Source organism: Notothenia coriiceps, unplaced genomic scaffold (genome assembly GCF_000735185.1).
Source record: "Notothenia coriiceps isolate Sejong01 unplaced genomic scaffold, NC01 NC01_scaffold00027656, whole genome shotgun sequence".
Lineage (NCBI taxonomy): Eukaryota > Metazoa > Chordata > Actinopteri > Perciformes > Nototheniidae > Notothenia > Notothenia coriiceps.
The window spans coordinates 99,459-106,416 of NW_011360357.1; positions in this window are offsets into that span (position 1 = coordinate 99,459).

The following is a 6,958-nucleotide window of genomic DNA, read 5'->3' on the forward strand; positions in this document are numbered from 1 at the left end:
TTTCCAAAGTCTAGCGTACTCGAGCTGGTTTCTCCAAAATTACCTACCCCACCTTTAAGGGACGGCTCAATTCAAAATTCCAATCACGTGACACGATGTGACGTCAGAGTACATTCATATGGAACATAGTAAAAAAATTAAATAATTCCAATCTCAGCCTAAAAAACCCCCATTACCTTTAGTAAAAATCACCCTTGAATGATGGAATAGTAGACAAAAAAACTTTAGGGATCAAAACCACAAGATATCATAAGAAGGGTATGCATCATTAATAGGTTGTTGGAGCCACTTTCATTTAGTTATTGTCTGAATGTTAGGCTTAATAATAATAATAATAATAATATAATAAGTAGATTAAACTCTTAATTAATCAGTTATTTTTGTGAGTCACACTAAAATATATTAATTTAAGGCTCACTTATGTTTTATGAAATATGCGTCAGAAGTCTTTTGACCGTGTTCTTTTTGAGACCAATAACTTTTATTTACTATGAAGCGAAGAAATGTGTCCTCCTGTTTCTATGCCGTCTGGACCAATGAATAAAGCTCATCTAATTCAACTACGTCTCCGCTACATTTGTTTGGAAACAAAGAGTGGCGCGTCAAAACCCAAAACCCCGACAGAGGTGGCTATTAAAAGTAGACTAGGATTAAAACGCCGCCACAAATGTGAAGAAGCCTTGAGGCGCTGTTTCTTGCAAGATGTTGCATCTGGGCTCGGGCTCAAGAGGTTTTAAGCTGTTAAGTCTTATTTTAAAAGTTTCCCTATGACCATTAAAAGGTTTTCTAACCGCAACATTTGGTCAATATTCGACACTGATAACGGGGCGATGCATGTATCAGGGTTCTTACACCTTTTCCAAAGTCAAATTCAAGCACTTTTCAAGAATTTTCAAGGATTTCCAGCACCCGTACGAATCCTGATGTATGTAATGCAGTGATTATGGTCAGTCAAGTGATGTGTCACAGTTCAATAACTATATAGTGGTTAAAGTTATTTTCTTGATGTGAAGTCTTTATATTTTGTGATTTGTAGAACTTGCATTACATTTTTTGTACCAACTGTATGTTATTGTTCTTTCCATTTGTTCCACTTCTCTTTTTAACTCAATGATTAAAGTGCATTTAGTTTGCTGGACTAATTTAAACAAATAGACAAGATCATGCTGATCACAAGGGCACACAGCATTCACTCATCACAGCAGGCTTTTTCAAGTTACTTTTAGTGAGCTATTTAATTGTGAGTCACAGACAGCCATGTGTAATCATTTGACACTACATCTCATTAATTGTGAATAACAGAAGTAGAGCTTAGAGAGCAAGAGCAAGCAGAGAATACAAACACAAACGCACCGCCCACAAACACAGAGCCAACCTACTTTCAAAAGTTGAATGCTGTGCTAGAATAGGCCACTTAAGGGATTTTACCATGTTGTAGTAGCATTACAACAAAAAAAATTCCAAGTGTCATCTGAAGGAAAAACAACGCTGTATGCATTATGTGATACACAACATTTTCAACCCACCCTTTCCACCCCACAGCTATATAAATGAATACAGGCAGGGGGGTGAATTAAACCAATACAACACTCTCACTAGACAACTTGCTTATCACTCTGCCAAGCCTTCAAACTGAACATGGAGCACTTCATTAGGATTGCCTTTTGGATAACTTTAATCTTCTGCCAACAAGCAAACTCGGCACCCATTGCAGACTACCGTATCCAAGAGATGAAGAGAAACGTTACATGTGTAAGTGATTTTAAGGGTAACGTGAAGTTTCTCACATATTTCTGATATAATAATAATAATAATAATAATAATGTTATTTCTGTCCACAGGATGAAGATTCAAGGTTCTATGCTCCAACAAATGTGAAGGTAAGGGCCTTTTTTTAATTCTTTTTTTGTTTAATTCTTTCAAATGTATTGATGTATTCCAAGAGTAATAACAATAAAAAATAAAAAAAGGTGATGTTGGGACTCCCCAGCATCAAAGAAGTGTCAGTGTAAAGATGAGCTTTTGTTAACCACATGTAAAGGTTCTCTAGTACAGGAAACGAGCTTGGCAGGTGTTGATGCGTTACACACAGCTTCTATTTGCTCTATTCTCTGAGTGTGGCCACAAGTCAGCCTGAGTCAGATCAGTGAAAGGAAGCTAAAACATCTCTCTCACACACAGACACACTGCATTACCGATGCTCTGGACTGCATGAGGAGAGAACTCAGTGGAACAGCCAAGACGGAATGTGAAGACTTGAATGAGTACATGGACGACTCCGTCGATGCCTTGGGCTTCCTGATCGACAAACGCTCAAAAAATTACCTGGTAAGTACTTCAGCGTGCTGTGGTGTCAAACCAAGTGCCAATGATGAAAATAATTGTGACCACAAGAAACAATATTCTTAAAATCGTCTTTTCTGTATAGGGACTGACCCACTCCCACGAATGTGCCTGTGAGGGATACGAAAAAAAGACTTTCGTTGAGTTTGTGGAGGCATTGAAATCTTTACTTCAACGTGTTTATTCCTCGTGATCATGAAATGCAAAGAATGGACAACTACATGCTGTGATCTGACATGGTCGACCATTGGTTCTGAAGCGGAAGGACTGTTCGTGATTATATCTGAGTATCTAAAGGATTTATGTAGTCAAACAACATCTACACGAGTGATCTCCGGTAAATCTGTTTTTAGAGATGCGATGACTCTGAACACTGCTCTGAAATATTTATATTTATAGCCATATCATTGCAATCTGAAGAAACGGCTACGCATACTGTTTTAATTTTACTACCAATCATTTATGCATTTCTTAAATTGAGTTTATTTATCTTTAATCTCTACACGATCTGCTGTAAACTGGATTTCAAAGTTCTCAATTTTCAGCAATGACAACGGATTTGATAAACACAATCGTATAAAGCTTTGAATTTATATTTAAGTATTTATTATTATTTATTTGATGTATGTCAAAAGATATTGTGTGTGTATAAAAATGTCCTAGTAATAAAAGATGTTGTGCAAACTGCTCGTTTAGCCCTTTGTTACTTATTGGAGACTTAATTGAATAAGAATCTGTTATTAACATACGCGTATTGTATAGTCAGAGGCAGATTTCCCCTCTTAACTTCAGCACGCAATGGAAGTGGGAAGGGAGGAGATGTGCGGCCTCTGTGGGAGGCTGAGCTTCCTCTACGTCAGGGGCAAATAAACGTACTGTCCATGAGAAGAGTGAGTGTGGAAAATCAAGTCAGTGAGTCATTCATTGTCAAGTCATTTCAGGAGCTAATGCAGAATATGGACAGTCCCAGAGAGCAAAGGTTTTTTTAAGGTTACCTGTTTTTTATGGATTTTAAGACATGTTTCAACACATCAGATAGTTGTCAGGTCCTCCAACAAATCTACACTTCATCATCTCCATCATCATTAGCAGGATTTATCTGTCTGTTACACAGAAGAAGAATATTTTGAAGCAAGTGCACTTAACTGCGACACGAAAAAGGCTGATTGTCATGGCCTTCAACAAAATATATTTATTAAGGCTTTGGAATGAACTCCCCCAGAAACTGAGAGCATCTGTCTCAGTGGAGATTTTTAAGGGGTAGCTAAAGACTCACCTTTTCCGACAGGGTGTCTGAGGAGGTGACTTTGTAGCCGTCATTCATTGATGTTTTATCCTATCTTTCACTTGCTGTGTTTTATGCCTTTTATTCTACTTGTATAGTTGTATTGTGTACTTTATGTAAAGCACTTTGTACATTCAAGTTGAAAAGGGTGCAAAATAAATAAAGTTGTACTTACTTATTAATTTTTTTCTCATCTGAAGATTGTATCACCAGAATATTATTGTGAGTGGGTTTTAACACAGATCATATGATAAGTATAATGTATGGAAGTCAACTAAAGCTGTTAAGCTGAGGAAAGGATTGTTCATACTTTGGATGGCTCATTTGGGCAAGTTTGAACTCCCTTTTTGACTTAAATATTTGCTCAGGACGACTTGACTCCATATTTACTTTACATAGCTTAACAAAAAAAACTCTTCAGGGTTGTTTTGAAAGTACGTACCTGCTATTGAGGTTTAGTTTAATGTATGGTTCTATGTTAAAATGATGTAATGACTAGGGATGGGGTATCGTTTCAAAAATGTATCGATTCTGATTCTTATCGATTCCGGTTCTTATCAATTCCCCGTTTCGATTCCAAAATTGTAAAAGAAACAAACAGGTCAAACATTTAGATAACAAAAATATCTTTATTCTTTTAAGCTTTAACTGACATTTTAAAAAATATACATGCAATACAAATGTATTGCACAATAGCTGTGCTTTATTTGAACTGAGCTATGCCTTTGGCAAGCTATTAACAGGCATTACACTGTGCCCTGTCTTTTTCTTTTTTAGTGTAGTGGAGCCTCACTTTAGAGCGTTTACCGCGATCCATCTTTGGTGTTATGAAGTGACTGAGCTTGTGAACTGTCTACGGCCTCTCAAAATCCTCACTCCCTGTAACGGTATACAAAAGATAGACGGAATGCTTACACGACTTCAATCTAGAACGAATAAACATCCTATAAACACTTTCTCATATATATGTTACCTCTAACACCGTAGAAGCGCATCACTTAGACAACACCTCTGTAGGTTGACATTTTTACCAAATAACTTTTGTAAAGCTCATGGTTCTCGAGAATCTTTCGGCACGTGGATATGAGCTCGCTAGACAGTGTTATCATTACACGACGCAAAGTAGCATTTAACACGCGCCTATAGTTCGTAAGTTTGACGAACCCGCGTGGCGACCGTTTCAAACTATTGGGGTTTATTACTAGTACCAAATAAAACCAGTTATAACTCTAGGTTTATCAGGGGTAGGTATTGAAGTGGTAAAAAGGATTAAAATTTTTTTATTTTTCCGAGACGAAAGTGAAGTATAACACGAATGTTACGATGAATTATTGGAACGAGTTTTAATGGAAGAATTTTATAAAGTAAGGGGACATAGAAGACGGAGAGACAACATATTAAGTGGAGTTAAGCCTTGGTGGTTCGTGTTGTCAATGTGCCAAGACGCCATCAGGAATGTAAACTATTAGTCTTTAATTGGCCCGAATTTTCAAATTATATACGTTTTTATTCTTTCCAGAATTTATACTAAATCTTGTCACCCAAGGAGTTGACAACCACAGCGCCTGGGCAAACTCTAACACTCACTTCTTTTTTTTATCCCCCTTTTTCACCATTGAATGAAAACTTGACCGGGCCTAAAATATTGCGACGACGACGTCATCCGCAACCTGACCTTCATGGGCTCTGGCATTTGCCAAAAACTTTGAAGTCTAGTCGTTAGTTCTAAAAACGGCTTCAGGGTGCCTCTTATTGAAACGCCATCTTTAGAGACAGAAAGTATGTAGGGTAATCCCATGTTTAAAGCTCTATGTTTACTTGTGTATTACCTTTATACTGGGGCCAAACTACTTAAACTGTCCAGTGTCTGTTACCCCCTAGTAGATGGGTGAATGGGTGTTAAAATTTCATTCAGTGTGGCTCTGATGAGGAGAAATGAGAAGAGCCGTCGTTCTACAGTCTTCGTTTTCACTTTTTGTTTTTTACCGTTATTTTATAATTAATTTTACACCATTCATCTATCTACATAAATAAAAGAAGAGTCACATGGGTCTGACGCATCAAATATACTACCATAGAAGATTTTTAAGACCCCTCTTAGGGCGGTCTCGGCGGGAAGACCCCAACCCAAAAAGTCGTACAACACGGAAAAAATACTAAGAATGTCAAGTCGAAACTAGGTAGTAGAGTAATTTGGAAAATATTTCGTAAGAAATCAAGACACTTCCTATATACGTGACATGAGAGTGAAATTAATTATAATACCGACTTTTCGCATATATCAATGTCGTACCTAAACAAAATTTAATCTAAACTCACCAAGTTTTTAAAACCAGCGCTAAATAACTGGTTCTTGTTTCACCCATTGGCTCGGACTGGTCAACTCTTTGGTGACTAAATCTTCCAGAATTCTTACTAGCCTAAACTTCCATCGAAGACACAACGCTAGTGGCGATTTACACAAAAACCCCCTTTACAGTCCCGCAGTTTCATTATGTATGATGAAACATTAATACCCTGCATAAGAAGGAAGGGTGTCGTTAAAAGGAAGTATGAAAGAAGGGCACTTGTATCCAAGGAATTTTAGATAAGGCTTCACCAGAATTTTTCCAAAATTTAAACTCAACCACTTTGAACACGTCCTTGAGACTAAATCCTTGTACATTAATTTCGCCCGACTGTCTGTAAAAATTTCAGATCAGTTAGTACAAAAGTAGCACCCTTCGGTTGGTAACATGAACGGTTAAAACTAAATGATTCTCGCCGGCGGAATCGGACGCAACGAAAAATATAAAACCGGTACATCACAAACATAATACTAGGTGTCTACGACTGGGACGACTGAGATGAAGATTTCCACAGGTAACAAAGAAAAGATAAAGAATGTAGTGACTCCAGTACGAACCCTTAAGAAGCCTAGCCACCAACCAAAATGAAACCGTCATGGATAGTAATTATGTGTTCCGAGTAATGATCCCAACCCTTGGCTTTGAGCAAGGTCCACTCTTGCTATTCCTTTACGGGCCCATGGCCCCATGGTCATTTGTTTTATTAGAAAGCCAAGACGAATGCCAAGGATTTGCCCATTAGACATAAGGTGTCGCCCAGGCAAGACGCGACGCCACTGGGCCAACTATGTATCGCGGCTGACCGGTAGACACACCCAAGACCTCTTAGTGTCTTGCGGCCAGCAGTCGCCCGGCAACTGCCGCCGAGCAGGGCGACCAGCCGGCCGGGCGGGAATTTAAATAAAATTTTGCCGTAGTACATTCAACAACACGACTTCCGTTGTCTCAGGTGTCAACGGGGCGTCGCTTCGAGGGGGGCGGA